The 19,577-nt window shown below is 43.3% G+C and overlaps 1 non-coding gene across 1 annotated transcript; it reads left to right on the top strand.

The window, feature by feature from the left end:
- Nucleotides 1-985: 985 nt before the first annotated feature.
- LOC114808513 lies at nucleotides 986-1,123 on the top strand. Its single transcript, XR_003756360.1, has one exon. It is a non-coding gene; the product is annotated as a small nucleolar RNA SNORA7 (small nucleolar RNA).
- Nucleotides 1,124-19,577: the final 18,454 nt, after the last annotated feature.

Raw genomic sequence — 19,577 nt, forward strand, 5'->3', positions numbered from 1 at the left:
TAAAAAACAACAAGTTAAATAAAATAATAGTATGTGTGTAATGTAGCTCCGTCTAGATTGAAGTCAAAGCACCTCATCAATACCATTTTTTTAAGGTGCTGATTGAGTTACGTTCATTCAGGCCAGAAATAAGCTTTTGCCTCTGGGGAGATTGAGCCTACAAGGTGATGTATCACAATTATTTCATCTTCATTTTATACTTGGGGAAAAGAAAACATCAGAATGAGCAGGTAGCTTTCCTCAGTTCTCACATGATTTCAGTGGTTGAGTAGGGAATGGAGTGCACATTTGGTCTAAAATGGTCTACTAGTGGACGTGATATTTCAAAGTACCATGGGAGTATGGCTACTTGGGCAGCATCCGTAGTGGCTCCTGAGGCAGCTCAACTGATGATGATGATGGCATTTGTTAAGCGCTTACTATGTGCCAAGCACTGTTCTAAGCACTAGAGCACTGTTCAAAGCACTGGGCATCTTGCTGGACTCCCTGATGATACATTAGTAGTAACTGCAGCAGTAGTGGTAGCAATAATATTAGTGGAATTAACAGTAATAATAGAAGTGGTAATATTCGTGGCATTAACATTAATAGCAGCAATATTTGTTTGTATCTTTGTTTTTTAATTGGTATCTGTTAAGTGCTTACTATGTGCTAGGCACTGTACTGAGGGCTAGGGAAGATACAAGGTAATAGGGTTGGACATAGTCTCTGTCCCACATGGGGCTCACAGTTTTAATGCCCACTTTACAGATGAGGTAACTGAAGCACAGGGAAGTTATTATTAAATTAGTAGAAGTAGTATTAATTATTATCATTATTTATTGAGTGCTTACTGCATGCAGAGCACTGTAATAAGCATTTGGGAGAGTACAATATACGAGAGTTGGTAGACAGATTCCCTGACCACGAGGTGCTTACGGTCTAGAGGGGGTGACAGATATTAACATATAAATTTTAAAATTATGGCTATGTACATAAGTGCTGTCACCTCTCAGGGTCGCACCTGGAGAGTTTCCAGTCCTCTACCAGCCTCGACTATGGGAGAGAGAGTCAAGCAGAGGCATATCCATTCCATTCCTATCGTGGGCAGTGGCTAGCAAGTGGAAGGCAATCTGCTACAAGTCAAAACTCACCTGTGCTGGGCAGCAGCGGCCTGGGAGAGAGTCAATGGTGGAGACTCAGGTTTACTGCGCGGAAGGAGGCAATGGTAAACTTCTTCAGCATTTTTACCAAGAAAACTCTATGGATCCACTACCAGAACAATTGCAGATGGAGGTGGGGCATTCTGGAAGAGCTATGTCCACGGCGTCGCTATGGGTCAGGACACGCCTCGACAGCATAAGACAACAACAACATAAGTGCTGTGGGCTGAGGGTGGGGCAAAGCATATGTTTACAGTACCTGACCCTGTTTTCACTGTTGCTTCATTATCTCTTGATCTTCTTAAGCTTTTGCTCAAAATGAGCGGCCGTAGCTTTCAGCTGAGATGCTACCTTGGAGAAGCAGCACTTTCTGCATCCTTAAAATATTTCCTCTGCTCCCCTAGTTTCCAGTTGCCTCTTTCCTGCTCACCGTACAGCAATGGCTTGGGTATCGCACTATCATTTTTTCCCATATCTCAGGCAGCAAGACCACACAGCCCAAGACCATGCAGCAGGTAAATGGTGGAGCTGGGATTAGAGCCCCCGTCCTCTGACTTGCAGGCCTGTGCTCTCTCCATTAGACCACGTTGCTTCTTGTGTCTTCATTAGAATCTTCTGTCTTGTAAAAGGAGGTGGGAAGGGGCTTTTCCTGAACTCCCTGCCAACATCAACTGATTCCTCAATCAATCAATCGTCTTTGTTGAATGCTATGTGCAGAGCACTGTGCTAAGCGCTCAGGAGAGCACAGTACAACAGAGTTGGTAGACACATTCCCTGCCAACAATGAGTTTATAGTCTGGAGGAGGAGATGGACATTAATATAAAGAAGCGGCATGGCTTAGTGGATAGAGCACAGGCCTGGGAATCAGAAGGACCTGGGTTCTATTCCCAGCTCTGCCACATGTCTGCTGAGTGACTTGGGGCAAGTCACTTAACTTCTCTGTGCCTCAGTTACCTCATCTGTAAAATGGGGCTAAGAGTGTGAGCCCCATGTGGGACAGGGACTGTGTCCAACCTGAATAACATATCTACTCCAGTGCTTAGAATGGTGCTTGGCACATAGTAAGTGCTTAACAAGTAGACAGAAGCAGCGTGGCTCAGTGGAGAGAGCACGGGCTTAGGAGTCAGAGATCATTAGTTCTAATCCCGGCTCTGCCACCTGTCAGCTGTGTGACTTTGGGCAAGTCACTTGAATTCTCGGTGCCTCAGTTACCTCAACTGTAAAATGGGGATTAAGACTGTGAGCCCCACGTGGGACAACCTGATTCCCTTGTATCTACCCCAGCATTTAAAACAGTGCTCGCCACGTAGTAAGTGCTTAACAAATACCAACATTATTATTAAGTACCATAATAATTATAAATAGATTATGGATATAATAATGATGGTATTTGTTAAGCGCTTACTATGTGCAGAGCACTGTTCTAAGCGCTGGGGTAGATACAGGGTAATCAGGTTGTCCCCCGGGAAGCTCACAGTCAATCCCCATTTTACAGATGAGGTAACTGAGGCACAGAGAAGTGAAGTGACCTGCCCACAGTCACACAGCTGACAAGTGGCAGAGCTGGGATTCGAACCCATGACCTCTGACTCCTTACATAAGGGCTGAGGGACTGAGGGAGGGGTGAATGAAGGGTATAAATCCAAGTGCAAGGGCCACTCAGAAGGGAGTGGGAGAAGGTTTCTCCTCATGAATCCGTCGCCATAAACGTGCCCAGCAAAGGGAGCTGGGATAGGCGTCCAGATACTTGTGATCAGAGAAGCTTTTAACACGCTGCCACTACCGACTGGCTTTTTTTTTTTTTAAGTTTACCCAGCAAAGGAGAAATATAACCAGCAATTCCACAGCACTAGAGAAAAAAATTAATAATTAATAACTTATAAATGTGTTAACAGCTCTTTTGCAGTGACACATAAGGGTACAAACAGCAGTTTATTACCAAAAGATCACTAACTGCTTATAACTGGGCTGTCAAGATAATCACAACATGAACAAAACAAAAAGAGGAGGGGTTTTTTTTTTTAATGTCAATAATTAGCTCCCTGAGATTATAACCATGGTATAAACAGCTTGTTTGCCTAACAATGCCACTCTCTGATAAACTCCTCCTGTTGGTTTCCAAGGCTGGTTGGGAGGTCTGGATTCTGAGATTTCTTTCCAACTACCGCCTGCCAGGCTTGTGCTTGGCAGATGCGTTTTAAGAAAAATAAATACTAATATTAATCAAGATCATTGACAGTTCATGGGCCTGAATTCAGGTTTAGTCCTTGAGGAGAAAGAAAAATCAGAGTCCAAATGGGGCCAGGCTGCAGCCAATATGTAGTCCCAGAAGAAATATGAGGCATAAACTTAGGTGGTTGAGATTTAGATGTTACAGCATTAGCATTCTTATTGACATTAATATTAATAATGATAACGATTCCCTTATATATCTTTATCTCTAGCCTCTGTTTGCCAGCATAAAAGCAATCTGCACTTAAATGTTTACTTTGCCCGGTTTCAATCCATAGGTTTACTCTAGCTGATCCGTCTATTTCCATAAAGTGATGCCTGACTAAGGAGATTCCAGAATTTCCCTTGGGGTTGAGAGGGACAGGCCAAATCATTTAGGACTGGAAGATTCCCTTGTTCTACTTACTGCTCAAAGAAAGGCAGGATCAACCCCTGCCGGACAGAAAATATGCCCAAAAGACTTTAGTGGGAGAAGCAAGTCATAGGGTCACAGCTACACACCAGAAGCAGTGTGGCCTAGTGGAAAGAGCCTGGCCCTGGGAATCAGAGGACCTGGATTCTATTCTGGCTTCTGCCACTTGTCTGCTGTGTGATCTGGGGCAAGTCATTTAACTTCTCTGGGTCTCAGTTACCTCATCTGTAAAATGGTGATTAAGACTGGGAGCCTTTTGTGGGACAGGGACTGTGTTCAACCTCATTATCTTGTGCCTTGCACAAGGTAGGCACCTAACAAACACTATTTTAAAAAAAGGCTGCAGAAGCCAGAAAGTAACGATAAATCAATCAATGGTATTAATTAGGCACTTACTGTGTGCAAAGCACTTTACTAGGCACTTGGGAGAGGCCAATAGAATTAGTAGTCATGATCCTTGCCCTCCAGCAATTTACAGTCTACTTTGGACAGAGCGGACTAAGCACTAGGGAGAGAAAATAGAGCTGGTAAACAGGATCCCTCCTCTCAAGGAGTTTACAGTCTACTACATACAGTGCACAGAACTACGGACTGGAGAGAGAAAATAGAGTTGGTAGACATGATACCTGTCCCGAAGGACCTTAGAGTCTACCGTGCAGAGCACTGTTCTAAGAGCTTGAGAGAGTCCAAAAGAGAAAGGAGACACAATCCCTGCTCTCAAGGAACCTACAATCTAGCGGCAGAGCCAGGACTCCTTACAGAAAGGCTGTGCAACGAAAGGTCAGTCTTGGCACCAAGAGGGTAATTTTATCTAGAGAAGACTAGGAAAGTCAGACTGAACCACAGTCCCTTGGCTTTCATTCCAGTTTCTCTTTTTACTTTTTTAATAAGGGAAAATGGTAAAATAGAGATATGTTATCAGTAGAATACAGGTAAGATTTGAGCTGAGCAAAACTTTTTGGGTTCAATTCACATCACTTCTGATGAACTTCTGTGGTTGGCTTCATTTTGCTGATAGCCTGAAAATGAGGGGAGCATTTTAACTTCTTTCCAAGTTTCTCGACCAACTTTTCACTGTGAAGCCACAGCAAATTGGCACAGAAACAGTTCTTTCATAGTATAGATTAAAGGAAAACAGAAAAGGAAGATGGGGTAGAAAAGAAGAAAGGGTTGAAAGTACAATATTTGAAGCCCCAGTTTTGGTCCTCTGACCTTTTTTGACTGGAAACAAAAGTGATACCAAAATATAATAAGATGTGCTAAACAGCCATTTGATAAATGGTGGGACACTTCATCATCATCATCATCAGATTTATGTTTATTTGGCAGCTAACCTGAAAGTCTTTCCAAATTTGCAATGTGGCAAATTTAATGGTTTTTTTTCAAATGTTTCTCATCTCCAGGAGGGAATTGATTCACCGATCAATATTATTCATTACCTTAGCCATTTTGAAATCCTCCAAGTTATCTTTCTGGTGCTACAGTTGCTCTAAAAAAATAGATGCACACTCAGACAACTGTGTGTATGTATAACTATCATATTCCATCGCTTGAGGGCCACTCTCCTCTCCCTGACTTCCATCACCATTTGATTGTGAGGACAGGAACTGTGTCTTACACTTTTTCCGTATGCCTAGTAAAGTGCTCTGTGGAGTCAGTCAAATACTCATCAATCAATCAATCATGTATATTGAATGCTTACTGTGTGCAGAGCAGTGTACTAAGTGCTTGGGAGAGTACAATATAATAAAGTTGGTAGAGCTGCAGCACGAGTTCATTCTGCATACAATAGAAGTAAAGACACAACCCTTGCCCTTGAGGATCTTAGAGAGAGAGATCAGTGAACATGCACTGTCAAACATACAGTAAGGTGGGAGAGGAAGAGCAGAGATACAAAGGAAAAAAATAAACCAAAGTAAGCAAGGAAGCGGATGGATGGAGTGGCATAACCAGGAAAGAGTGGGTTTAGGTCAAGGAAGGTCTCTTGGTGGATTTGGCTTTATTCCAGAACTTTGTAGGCGGGGTAGGATATGGTCTGGCAGTTCTGAAGGATGATGTGCTTACTTTGTGCCCAGAACTCTGCTAAGAACTGGGGTAGACACAAAATAATCAGAGTGGATCCAGTCCCTGTTCAACATGGGGCTCACAGTCTAAGAGGGAGGGAGAGCAGGTATTTTAAATCCCCACTTTACAGATGAGGAAACTGAGGCACAGACAGGTTAAGTGAATGGCAGAGGCAGGACAGACTCTGGATCGCCAGATTCCCAGTCCTGCATGCTTTTCACCAGGCCATGCTGCCAGTCTAAGGAAAGAATTAGCTGAATCTCAACACCGACCCCTCGGCTACATGCTGCCTCTGTTCTGGAATGCCTTACCTCCTCAAATCCGACAGACAATTACTCTCCCCACCTTCAAAGCCTTATTGAAGGCCTATCTCCTCCAAGAGGCCTTCCCCAAGCCCCCCTTTCCTCTTCTCCCACTCCCTTCTGCATCACCCTGTTTTGCTCCTTTTGTTCATCCCCCCTCCCAGCCCCATAGCACTTATGTACCTATTTGCAATTTATTTATTTATATTAATGTCTATCTCCTCCCCTCTAGACTGTAAGCTCGTTGTGGGCAGGGAATGTGTCCGTATATTGTTGCATTGTACTCTCCCAAGAAGTGCTTAGTACAGAGCTCTGCACACAGTAAGCACTCAATAAATATGACTGAATGAATGAGAGGCCTGAGCAATTGTTGGGAGACAGGAGAGTCACAGGTGAGATAGACATTTAGCTTGTGCGGAGTGAAAAACGTGAACTGAGTAGATCAGTAGGAGGAGGGGGGCTTGAAGCCAATGGAGTTTTTTTAAGTTATTATTGTTATTATTATGGTATTTGTTTAGTCCTTATATGTGTTGAGCAATGTTCTAAGCATTGGGTTAGATACAAATTAATTAGGGTCAGAGTCAGTCCCTGTCCCATATGGGGCTCACAGCCTAAGCAGGAAGGAGAGCAGGTATTTAATCCCTATTTTACAGTTGAGGAAGCTGAGGCACAGAGAAGTTAAGTGACTTGTCCAGGGTCACACAGAAAGCAGTGGGCAGAGGCAGGATTAGAACCCAGGTCCTCTGATTCCAAGGCCCGTGTTCTCTCTCCACTAGGCAACACTGTTTCTCATGGATGAGAAGAAATGGATAATCACTGGAGGTTTCAGAGGTGAAGAGTGATATGATGATGAAAGCTTCACATCTTTAAGGAACGTGTTTGAGTTTTATGTCCCGCTCATCTCTCTGTCCAGAAGAAAAGATTAGCCTCCTGCCTTCAGGACATCTCTACTTAGATGTCCCACCGACAGCTCAAATTTAACATGCCCAAAACATAACACCTCATCTTCCCATCCAAGCCCTGTCCTCCTCCATTTTCCCATTACTGTAGACCCCAACACCATCCTCCCTGTCTCACAAGCCTGTAACCATGGTGTTATCCTCAACTCATCTGTCTTATTCAATCCACATATTCAATCTGTCACCAAATCCTGATGGTTTAACCTTAACATCATCAAAATCTGCTCTTTCATCTCCATTGAAACTGCTACCACATTAATAATAATAATGTTGGTATTTGTTAAGCGCTTACTATGTGCAAAGCACTGTTCTAAGCTCTGGGGGGTTTACAAGGTGATCAGGTTGTCCCACGTGGGGCTCACAGTCTTCATCCCCATTTTACAGTTGAGGTAACTGAGTCCCAGAGAAGTTTAGTGACTTGTCCAAAGTCACACAGCTGATAAGTGACAGAGCGGGGATTAGAACTCATGACCTCTGACTCCCAAGCCCAGACTCTTTCCACTGAGCCATGTTGCTTCTCTATATTAATACAAGCACTTATCTATACCATCTGGATTACTGGATCAACTTCCTTGCTGACCTCCCTGCCTTCTGTCTCTTCCCAGTGCAGGCCATACTTCACTCTACTGCCCAGTTCATTTTTCTCAAACAAACATTCAGTCCATGTTTCTCCACTCCTCAAGAACCTCTGGTGGTTACTCATTCACCCCCACATCACACAGAAACTTCTTACCACAGGTTTTAAAGCACTCAATCACCTTGCCCCCTCCTACTTTACCTCGCTGTTTTCTTACTACAATACAGCATGCTTGCCTCGCTCCTCTAACCCAACCTACTCATTGTAACTCAATCTGGTCTCTCTCGCTACCCACTTCTCGTCCACATCCTTCCTCTGGCCTGGACTGTCCTCCCTCTTCATGAGAAGCAGTGTGGCTCAGTGGAAAGAACCCAGGCTCGGGAGTCCGAGGTCATGGGTTCTAATCCCGGCTCCACCTGTCAGCTGTGTGACTTTGGGCAAGTCGCTTAACTTCTCCGTGCCTCAGTTACCTCACCCTTAACATTGGGATTAAGACTGTGAGGCCCACGTGGGACAACCTGATTACCTTGTCTCTACCCTAGTGCTTAGAACAGTGCTTGCCCCATAGTAAGCGCTTAACAAATACAATCATTATTATTATATCCAATGGACAATAACTCTCCCCACCTTCCAAGCCTTATTAAAAGCAAATCTCCTCCAAAGAGGCCTTCCCTGATTAATCCCTCATTTCATCTATTCCCTCTCCCTTAAGCATTGCCCTTGAACTTGGATTTGCAGCCTTTATTAACCCCTCTCTCAGCCCCACAGCACTTACATATTTATCTTTAATTTATTTAATGCCTGTCTCCCCTTCTCGACCACAAGTTCGCTGTGGGCAGGGAACGTGTGTGCCAACTCTGTTGTACTGTACTCTCCCAAGCACTTAGTACAGTGCTCTGAACACAGTAAGTGCTCAATAAATATTACTGATTGATTGATTTAATTCAAAGTTCAGAGGGAAGGTACCACAATTCCATTAGCTCAATTGTCTAATACAGTGCTCTGTACACAGTAATAATAATAATACTGTTGGTATTTGTTAAGCACTTACTATGTGTCAAGCACTGTTCTAAGCACTGGGGCAGATACAAGGTAATCAGGTTGTCTCACATGGAGCTCACAGTCTTCATCCCCATTTCACAGATGAGGCAGCTGAGGCACAGAGAAGTGAAGTGACTTCCCCAAGGTCACACAGCTGACCAGTGGCAGAGCCGCGATTAGAAGTTTGTGAAGCATGTGAAACAGGAGTTGGGAAAATCCATCCAATGATGATCAATTAATCTGATGAATGGTTTAAACTGGATTGCACCATTGCTCAAATATGTGAAGTCCACAGGGATCAAATGCTTTCCTAGTATGAGATTTGTTGTTTTGAAGCCTCCTTTTCGTCAGACTCTAAGGCAGGGGTTTAAATCAATAAAGTGTTGCTTGAGATTTTTGGGCAGCTATAGAGGACCCACACCATCTCCGATATTTTGGAATCGATTTATCTAGATGAAAGACTCTTATGACCCAAATCTGCACAAGTTAAATTGAATCTCCAGTGCCAAATCAGCATTTACAAGAGCAAGGGCCAAAAATCTGTACAGATTCAACCAAGCGGCACTCATGTCTTCCCCAAAGAGTCCAACAAAATTGCCAATCTGCTCTTGGTTCAAGTGAAAATGGGAACTGGACCCCATCTCATTATCACGAGGCATCAGGCAGCCTCAGCCACAGTGCACATCAGGCATGTCCACTGAGCGAGGAGGGAGATGGACAAGTTCTGAAAATGTCCTCGACCGCAATTCTCCAAGTGCTTCAATGACTCGTGATGAGTTCCCAAGTTTCTCTATCCATTTTTGTATGCATCAATTCTAGTGTGTACCTGGCTTCCTCCATTTCATTCTTCTCCCTCCCTCATAACTGGGTGACAATTTCTGACATCCTCCCATGCGTGAGAAGGCTGGGATGAACTAAAGCATTCATTTAATTATCTTTAAAAAAACTCCTGCCTCCTCATCTCGATAAATTACCTTTGCCACCTGTGAGAGGCTCATCTTCCTTCTGTGCAGACATCTTGTTTCCATGTACTTGAAACCTATTTTATTATCTATCCTCTTGTGCAATCTTCCCTTCATTTTCCACCTTTGATTTTCTTGGGTTTTTGTACATGCTCAAAATTTATTCTGTAATCTTCCCCAGCCTCTTCTGTAGCTAAAGTTTTATACCTTGCCTAGGCCTCTTGCTTACCCTTGATGACTCCCTGCTCTTGCTCCTTCATTTACATGTTCTTTTGTTATTCATGTTGTATTTATCATTAGATGGTTTGCATAGCCTTGGGGCATATATTAATTTTTCTTTGACTGTTTGCCATTTCCCTTGATGTCCTCCACTTCCACTGCCATATCTATTTGATCTCAAGTCATCTTATCTTTTCAAAAGGTTTGCCCTGTGGAAATGCACTTCCTCAAATATTTCTAGGTTGGGCTGTATATCTCATATCAGGCATGATCCCCATTCAAATGACAATCACAGCAATTCAGAAACATGGACGCTATCACACCGTAAGCGCTCTCTAAATCTCAATGTGTGGGACTTCTTCCTGGGCAGTGAACTGTTCAATTGGTCAGAGATCTGTCTGGGAGAGGGTTGGGTGAACATGGGATTGCAGACTAAAAAGATTTGGAAATGCCATGCCAGGCAGAGAAGAAGTGTGACCTAGAGGATCAAGCAAAGGCCTGGGAGTCCAAAGGATCTGGGTGCTAATTCTAGGTCCACCACTTGTCTGCTGTGTGACCTTGGGCAAGTCACTTCACTTCTCTAAGCTTCAGTTACCTCATCTGTAAAATGGGGATGAAGACTGTGAACCCGACATGGGACACAGATTATGTTCAATCCACTTAGCTTGTATTTACCCCAGCACTTAGAGTGCCTAGCACATAGAAAGGGCTTAACAAAACCATAAAAAAATTATATCCCTTGTTTTCAAAGCAAGACCACACCTTAGCTCTTCCTGGCTTAGAAGAAATTATCCAGGTTGCAAAGACCTCTAGGAGAAGTGAGTCCTCTTCCCTCACCCCCCAACACTTCCCTCTGGGGGATATGCAGTTTGTGCAATAGATGTCAGTCAGTGGCAACAGAGTTTATGTTACCCACATAGCACAGGCAGTAAGCAAGACAAGCAGTTGTCTCAGGGCACAATTCCAGAGAGGACAGCAGAAAAATACTCATCCCAAATAATGCGGTGCTCTGCATTCATTCATTCAGTCATATTTATTGAGCACTTAATACGTGCAGAGCACTGTACTAAGTGTCTGCACACAACAGGCATTGCCTAGTAGATAGAGCCCAGGCCTGGGAGTCAGAGAATCTGGGTTCTAATTCTGACTCTGCTACTTGTCTGCTATATGACCTTGGGCAAGTCACTTCACTGGGCCTCAGTTACCTCATCTGTAAAATTGGGATTGAGATTGTGAGCCCCATGTGGGATAGGGAATCTGTCCAACCTAATTAGCTTGTATCTAGCCCAGCGCTTAAAACAGTGCCTGGCACATAGTAAGTGCTTAACAAATACACCCCTCCCCCCAAAAAAAAATAAGCACTCAGTAAATACCACTGATTGATTATCCCAAAATTTCCCTTTAGCAAGCAATTATAAACTGCTTGCCATGAATTTATCCAAACACCTCTTGAACTTCCTGATATTTTCCACCTACCCAGTTCACTGTAATAATTGATTCTAGATAATTACCACTTGCTGCATGATGAAGAGTTTTCTTTCTTTTGATCTGAACCAAACAAACCAGTGGGTGGGATTTGGTGAACAAGTATTGGCTTGGCCCCAAGCTTTAGAGTTTTTCATTAGAAATGGGCTTAGCCCACGAACAGACAGCTATTAAACACTATTTGATTTACAGAGCATCAGAGTTGTACCTAATGCAACACCTCAACCCACTAAAACTAACACATAGAATTTCCAGAGATCCACACCCTTTCTTTTAGACACTGTGCTTTTCCATGAAAGGGGAGAACATCCCAGCTTCCTAGCTCTAATTACTGAACCGTCTAAAAAGTTAGGCTACTGAGGGCACAGATTTTGATAACCTCTTCCCTTGATTCTAGACTAATTTTGAATATGTTCACTTTTTAGTTCCTATTTCTTATTAAATGTTTCACAGGGGAGTGACCAGCTAGCTCATCCAGCCAATGTATGCGGTCTGTAGCTTCTTTTTCTTTTTTTTTTGTGCCTGTGCCTCAGTTACCTCTTATGTAAAATGGGGATGAAGACTGTGAGCCCCACATGGGACAACCTGATTACCTTGTATCTACCCCAGTGTTTAGAACAGTGCTTGGCACATAGCAAGAGCTTAACAAATACTATCATTATTATTATTATATTAAAATAAATTATGGATATGTACATAAGTGCTGTGGGGCTGAAGGTGGGGTGAACATCAAATGCTTCAAGGATTCAGATACAAGTGCAAGGACAATGCAGAAGGGAGAAGGGGAAGAGGAAATGAAAGCTTAGTCAGGGGAAGCCTCGTGGAGGAGATGTGTCGCCAATAACACTTTGAAGGTGGGGAGAGTGATCATCTGTCGGATATGAAGAGGGAGGGCATTCCAGGCCAGAGGCAGGATGTGGGTAAGGGGTCGGCAACGAGATAGGCGGAATCAAGATACAGTGAGTAAGTTGGCGTTAGAGGAGCGAAGTGTGCGGGCAAGGTTGTAGTAGGAAATCAGAGAAGTAAGGGAGGAGGGGGAGAGCTGATTGCATCTATTCCTCCTTTAGTCCCCTGTTATTTGTGATTTGTACTCAGCAGGATTTAAAGATGGATGGCTTACCTAAGCCTGCTCCAGGAAATAACCCTGTTGCTTCATAACAATCCTCCTGGATCTCAAGGCCAGAGCCAGTTAGGTGGAAGATTTCCTCTACCTCAGGCAAGAACTAAAATAGAAAATGGGAAACCAGGGAGAAGCAACTCACTAGACTGTAATCTACTTGTAGGCAGGGATCAAATCTACTAACTCTGTTGAATTGTACTCTCCCAAGTGCTTAGTAAAGGGCTCTGCACACACAGTAAATAATAAATGAATGATTTCATGAACCCGATAATCCTTCTAACTTGCTAATGTGTGTTTTCTCTTTTATTTCAGCTATATGATACATATACATGTATATATTTCAAAAGGAAGCATATATATGTGTATATATACACATATAGATGTATATTTCTTTTTGAACATCCATTTTTTAGATAGAAATGTAGATAAGGGTGAGCTGACAGATTTGAACCCTAGTTTATGATTTATTTCCTTTGGGCAGAAATCATTATATCCTAGTATTTGAATAATGAAACTTTTTTTGAATGCTTACTGTCTGCAGAGCATTGTACTGTACTAGGAGCTTGGGAGTACAGTATAACAATTGAGAGAAATGTTCTCTACCCACAGCAAGTTTACCATCTAGAAGGGGAGACAGACTTTAAGATAAATAATTAACAGATATGTACATAAGTGCTATGGGACTGATGAAGGGGTGAATAAAGGGTGCAATTCCAACTACAAGGGTGACGCAGAAGGGAGTGGGAGAAGAGGATCAGTGTGGACTGATGAATAGAGCACAGGCTTGGGAGTCAGAAGGACCTGGGTTCTGATCCTGCCTCCACCACTTGTCTATTGTGTGACCTTGGGCACGATACAACATCTATATGCTTCAGTTACCTCATCTGTAAAATGGGTATTAAAACTGTGAGCCCCTTGTGGAACAGGGACTGGGAACAACCTGATTATTGTGCATCTACCCCGGCGCTTAGTAGAGTGCCTGGCACAGTAAATGCTTAACAAACACCATAAAAAACAGGAAATTAGGGCTTAGTCAGGGAAGACCTCTTGGAGGCGATGAGCTTTTTAATAAGGCTTTAAAGGTCAAGGAGAGTGAGTGTCTTTCATATATGAAGAGGAAGGATATTCCAGGTCAGAGGCAGAATGTGGGCGAGAGGTCAACGGCGAGAGAGACGAGATAGGCTAGATGGAGGTACAGTGAGTAGATTGGCATTAGAGGAGCAAAGTGCGTGGGCCGGTTTGTAGTAGGAAAGCAGAGAGGTAAGGTAAGAGGGGACAAGGTGATTGAGCACTATAAAAACTATGGTAAGGAGTTTCTATTTGATGCAGAGGTGGATGGGCAAGTTTAAGGTGTCAGCGGGACATTCACATTTTCCACAGCAACTGACGTTTTACTTATTTCACAAACCTACCATTTCATCTTACATCTGGCCTTCCCCCTTTCACCCTATCTGCCTGGTGTAGATATAAGCTAATCAGAGGATGGTGCTGAAGTGGAACGGGAGGGGTTGCTCATACTCATCTCCATTCACCAGTCTGACCACAGTGACATCCCTACTAGGGAAGCAATGTGGTGGAGTGGATAGAGCATAGGCCTGGGAGTCAAAAGGTCATGGGTTCTATTTCCGGCTCTGCCACTTGTCTTCTGTGTGGTCTTGGGCAAGTTGTTTCACTTCTCTGTGCCTCAGTTACCTCATCTGTAAAATGGGGATTAAAACTGTGAGCCCCATGTAGGATGGGGATTTTGTCCAACCTGATTTCCTTGTATCCACCCCAGCGCTTAGTATAGTGCCTGGCACATAGTAAGTGCTTAACAAATACTGCAATTATTAATATTAGTATTATTATTATTTAAGCACTTAGTCATCAAAATAGGAATCTTTCCTTTCCCGCGTCTTTCTTTCTCTGAACAATTTTGTGTCCATTCCCCCTGCTAAATTGCTAGCTTCTTGAGGGAAAGGATGTTTACTCCCTCTTCTGTACTTCCCGAGCTCTTAATAGAGGACACTTGGACCCAGAAAACAGTAAAGTGCTCAAGGATGGGGATCATAAAGTGCTCGAGGACAGGGATCATGTACTGATTCTAGTGTCCTCCCTCAGGCCCTTAGTACAGTGCTCTGCCTAGAGTAAGGGCTCAATAAATATTATTGATTGAGTGAAAGACATAATACACCACCCCAGAAAAGGAGAGCAAATAATAGTAAAAAGATTAAATAAAGTCCTTGTTATTTGTGAAGATCTTTGGCTCCTCAAGGCCAGTGACCAGTGACCAGGTTGTAAATCTTCATGGCTTATAATACAGAGGTTTTCCTGCAGTGGGAGCTCATTCAGTTTCATTTTAGAGCTGCAGACCAAAGAATCCCTTCTCTACCCACCAAGCTGGCACAACTGACAGACACCTAACCACAGTTTTTGTTGTTTTAAACAACCCAGGAGACAGAAGATGGCTTGATTTCTGTTCTTGACCACAGATTTGCATTTTGACAGTACTAAGTACTCACAATCCCCCATACCGCTTATGTGTATACTTTGCATACTCCATTACTTAAACACTAGCTCATGCACATATACATGTGCATATGTTCAGCTGTACATAATGTAAATTACTCAATCAATGGTATTTCCTGAGCATTTACTGTATGCATAGCACTGTACTTAAGTGCTTGGGAGAGTATAATACAACAGAGTTGGTAGACACAATTCCCAATCTAGCAGGGTCACTGTATTCTGTGCCCAAGCAACTAATTGCTAGGGATGATAGTGTGTGAGTGGTGTTGCAGAAACCACCAGCACTATCAATAATTGTGGTATTTGTTAAGCGCTTAAGTCGTGCTGTTTTAAGCCCTGGGGTAGATATGAGCTGGTTAGTCTAACATAGTCCCTATCCCACATGGGGCTCTCAGAAGGACAACAGGCATTTCATCCTCATTTGACAGATGAGGAGACTGAGGACAGAACAGTTAAGTGACTTGCCTAAGATACATAGACTTACTTAGACTTGTAAATCCCGTGTGGGACTGGGGTCTAACTCGATTATCTTGTATCTACCCCAGTGCTTAGTTCAATGCTTGGCATGCAGTAAGCATATATTTTATTATTATTATTGTTAGCATTATTACTGTTAGGGTCACACGACAGACAAGTGGCAGAGCCTTGATTAGAGCTCAGGTCCTCTGACTCCTGGTCCCGTGTTCTTTTCACTACTCCATGCTGTTTTTCTATCACTGATTCTTTTAAACAATCAGTCAATTAATAATATTTATTGAGCACTTACTATGTGTAGAACACTGTATTACGCACTTGGGAGAGTATAACAGAATTGCTAGACATGTTCCTTGCCCACAGGGAGCTTACAGTTTAGAGGGGGAGACAGACATTAAGAAATAAATTACTGATATACCTGTAAGTGTTGTGGAATCGAGGCTGAGGTGAATAAAGGGGGCAAATCCAAGTGCCGGGGGATGCGAGGGAGGAGGAGTAGAAGAAATGAGGGCTTTAGCACTCCCAAGGGCAGAACGGGTCAGCTACTTCTCTCCTGCCCCAACGTTGTTGGGGTGAAGATGAAGGCAAACATCATGGGATCAGTCCCCCCCGGAGACTCATATCTAGGATCGGGACGCACTCAAATAGGATCGATCGATACCCTTTGACCTCCATTATCTGGATATTTCAGAAGAACAAAGGGTTTTGGACTAAGTGTTCCGGATCACAGAGGCCACGCTATTTTTTGACCTGAATTATCTGGAGAATTTGCTACCATAGGCTTGGCCTAAATACGCACATTCCAACTAATCAGGAGGTCTCTGGTCCTGGAAGGAAATGGACAGGAGCCCAGTGAGTATAGTGATAAGGAGACTTTACCATAGGAGATTGTTGACAGTGGTGAGGAAGTCTCCATTTGAGAATAATAGATGAACCCCGTTCTGAGACTTGAGGAACTGGTGGAAGTTCTAGTAGTTGGTACAGCACCCATCCACTCTTTTGTCATCATCTTGCCAAGGTCATGAGCAGGTGGGAAAGGATCCTGCAGAGGGCAGGACTTATTTATGGCCAATGCTCTGATGCCACGAGGTAGTGCTGTGACCCAGGAAGTGGTTGCCTTGGTAGCCCACACGGTCTTCTTCACCCATGTTAGCCGGCCCACTGGTTCCGTCCCCCTCACCGATCACCCCAGGTAGTTCTTGTGACATTACCGGGGGGGTTCCAGCCCTAAATCCAGACTGAAATAGCCCCCGGAGTCACTGTAGGAACACCCAAACCCCGGTCAGCCACCACTGTGTCCTAAGGCCCACCAGTGTTTTCAATCTTCTACTAATAATAATGATAATAATTGTGGTATTTGTTAAGCATTTACTATGTGCCAGGCACTGTACTAAGCACTAGGGTAGATGCAAGCAAATCGGGTTGGACCCAGTCCTTGACCCAAAGTCTTAATCCCCATTTTATAGGTGAGGTCACTGAGGCCCAGAGAAGTGAAGTGACTTACCCAAGGTCATACAGCGGACAAGTGGCAGAGCCGGGATTAGAACCTAGGTCCTTCTGACTCCTAGGCCTGTGCTCTACCCACTGGGCAGGCTTTGGGGCATCCTACTCACGGCTCCCCAAATCCCTGCACCCCTTTTGCTGCCACCACTCTACAGCTGAAGCCCAGGTATCTCCCCAGAGGAAAACCATGGACATAGTACTCCCGCCTGCCGCTCCTCAGATCATGTATCTGCCGGACAACTGGAGCTTCTTCCCCAGCCCCCCACTGCAGGCAGACAACCCGATCTGAGATCTTGACAGTATTTAATATATTCTTTAAAAAGTATAATAATACGTAGTCCCTAGCCCAGGCTCCAAGTCAAGCCCCCTTCCGATCCAATATCCCGGATGGCCGTGCAGTTGGAAGACAAAGATCTTCCTTCCCTGGGCAACCTGTGTCTCTATGGAAGTCAGAGCTAAAAGCATGTTTCCATTTCAAATGATTCAGGCAAGGGAGGACCAGATGGAAGAAAATGGTTTTAGAAAATAGTTGAACTGACAGAAGCTATGCATTTAAGTGCGGTGAAAAACACCAGGCTCGAAAGTGATATTTACCGAACGAATGTGATATCCTAATTTCCGACTCTCCACACACAAGCAGCTCTCGGATGCAAACAACTTTAATGGAGTCTTAAGAGCTATTAACAGAGACCACCTATAAAGACAGATCATCCTGACGTTATTTTACAAACCTAATTGGCCTGTCTGGTCAATAAAATGTCTCTAGAAAGGATCTTAAATGCAATAGACCCCATTACAATCAAAGTGCTTGCTTTCAATGGCATGTAGTTCTCGTAATATTTAAACTAATGAATTTTATTGTCTGTGATGTGTGTGGGACAGAAGGGTATTTGAGCTTCGAGTCAATTTTTTTGTTTGTTTTACTCACAGCAGAGGGACACCTAGGGGAAACTAACCTAAAGTCTTATCGTTACTTTCTCAATCCTCAAGGATCATGTGAACCCCCTAAGGGGATAGTGATTCTTTCTCTAATGGGATCCTTATTGGTAGGCTGAATGGTTGAAGAGTAAGGGGTGAGGCAAAAGTTCAAGTTGTAATTAAATAAACGATGTTCTTTCATTATGACTGTTGAGACTAGGTCACCGTTTTTATTTTGACAATGCTTTAGGTCACAACTAAGCAGTCCTTGAAGCTTTCACCTACGAGATATGTTTGCCAGATTTAACCCTTTGGGTCTCTTCTCATTAATTCTTCAAATAAACCCTGCTGTTCCCCAGAGAGTAGCCTCAAAACTGAACAGTGGCAATATTATCGGATGAAAGAAGAATGAGAGCATATCAAACCTAGCTCGCAGAGATCAAGAGTGATAAAAAGCAGCTTTGGAAGAGTGGATAATAGTAGAATTCATCTACAGGTATGTTTAACCTTTATCTCAACAGTAAGGGAAAAAGTTGGTTTCCCTGCTCAATTAATTTAGCTGCCCGGCCTTAAACAAAAGAAAAAAAATTGTGTATCCAGCTTGCTGTGCTGTGTATCACTTTGTATTATAAGACCATGCTGAGGGCGACAAAATTACTCATCAGGATCAATCCAAGCCATGCGCCTATTTAATCACCCCAACTACAGCTACATGAGCCTTAGGTCAAATATATTAGTTTTAACTTAGTCCTTAAATCAGCCTTGCAGATAAGCATCTTCCTGTGTCCAGTAATGATTTATGTTGAGCTAGTAGTCAACAGTGTTAATTCTATTTTATTGATTGATTTTATTTTCTTCCTGAGGGAATAGAGGACTAAAGAACTCACTTATGCATTGGGGATTTTGTATATATATATATAAAATGTATGTGTACATGCATACATATATATGCATGTTTGTATAGAGATAGAGATACACCCTTGGCCAAGTTGATTTTTATTCTCTGTGTCAGTGACTTCTTTAGCAGCCCCATGGCTTCTGAGATGCTGAATCTGGCTTTTGTGGGCTGAATGAGCTAGAAGGAAAAAGAAAGGCCAACAACTCAGACAAGTCCCAATTATATTGTTTCCTTCCCCAAAACATCAATCCTCCTTCATTTCCATGATTTGAGGTACTTTAATGGTGAATCTTCCCAATAGCTAACCCAAGCCCTGAAAGACTCTGGTGGCAGTCAAAAAGGTCTTCCATCCCACTAAATTCCTAAAAATGCCAGAAATCACAGCCTCCATCTGTAATTTGAACACTAGAGGTCCAGCAGTATTGCCTAGTGGACAGATAATGGGATCCGGGTTCAAGTTCCACCACTGACAACTGGCTGGGCACTTTACCTCCCTGGACCTCAGTTTTCTCATCTGTAAAATGGAAATATGATCGATTGTTAGTCCTTTGGACAAGGACTGTGTCCAACCTCAGAAACTTGTGAGGTGCACAGAATTGGGCACTTGGAATCTGGATCACAGAAACAGGCCTAAGCAGACCTCCCTGCATTTAGGTACAATACTACATAAGAGGATTTTTTTCCACCCACTCCTTTTTTTATGGGATTTGTTAAGAAATTACTATGGTCCAGGCATTGGGGTAAACTCTGGGGTAGATAC

This window comes from Ornithorhynchus anatinus, chromosome X5 (assembly GCF_004115215.2).
Source record: "Ornithorhynchus anatinus isolate Pmale09 chromosome X5, mOrnAna1.pri.v4, whole genome shotgun sequence".
Classification (NCBI taxonomy): domain Eukaryota; kingdom Metazoa; phylum Chordata; class Mammalia; order Monotremata; family Ornithorhynchidae; genus Ornithorhynchus; species Ornithorhynchus anatinus.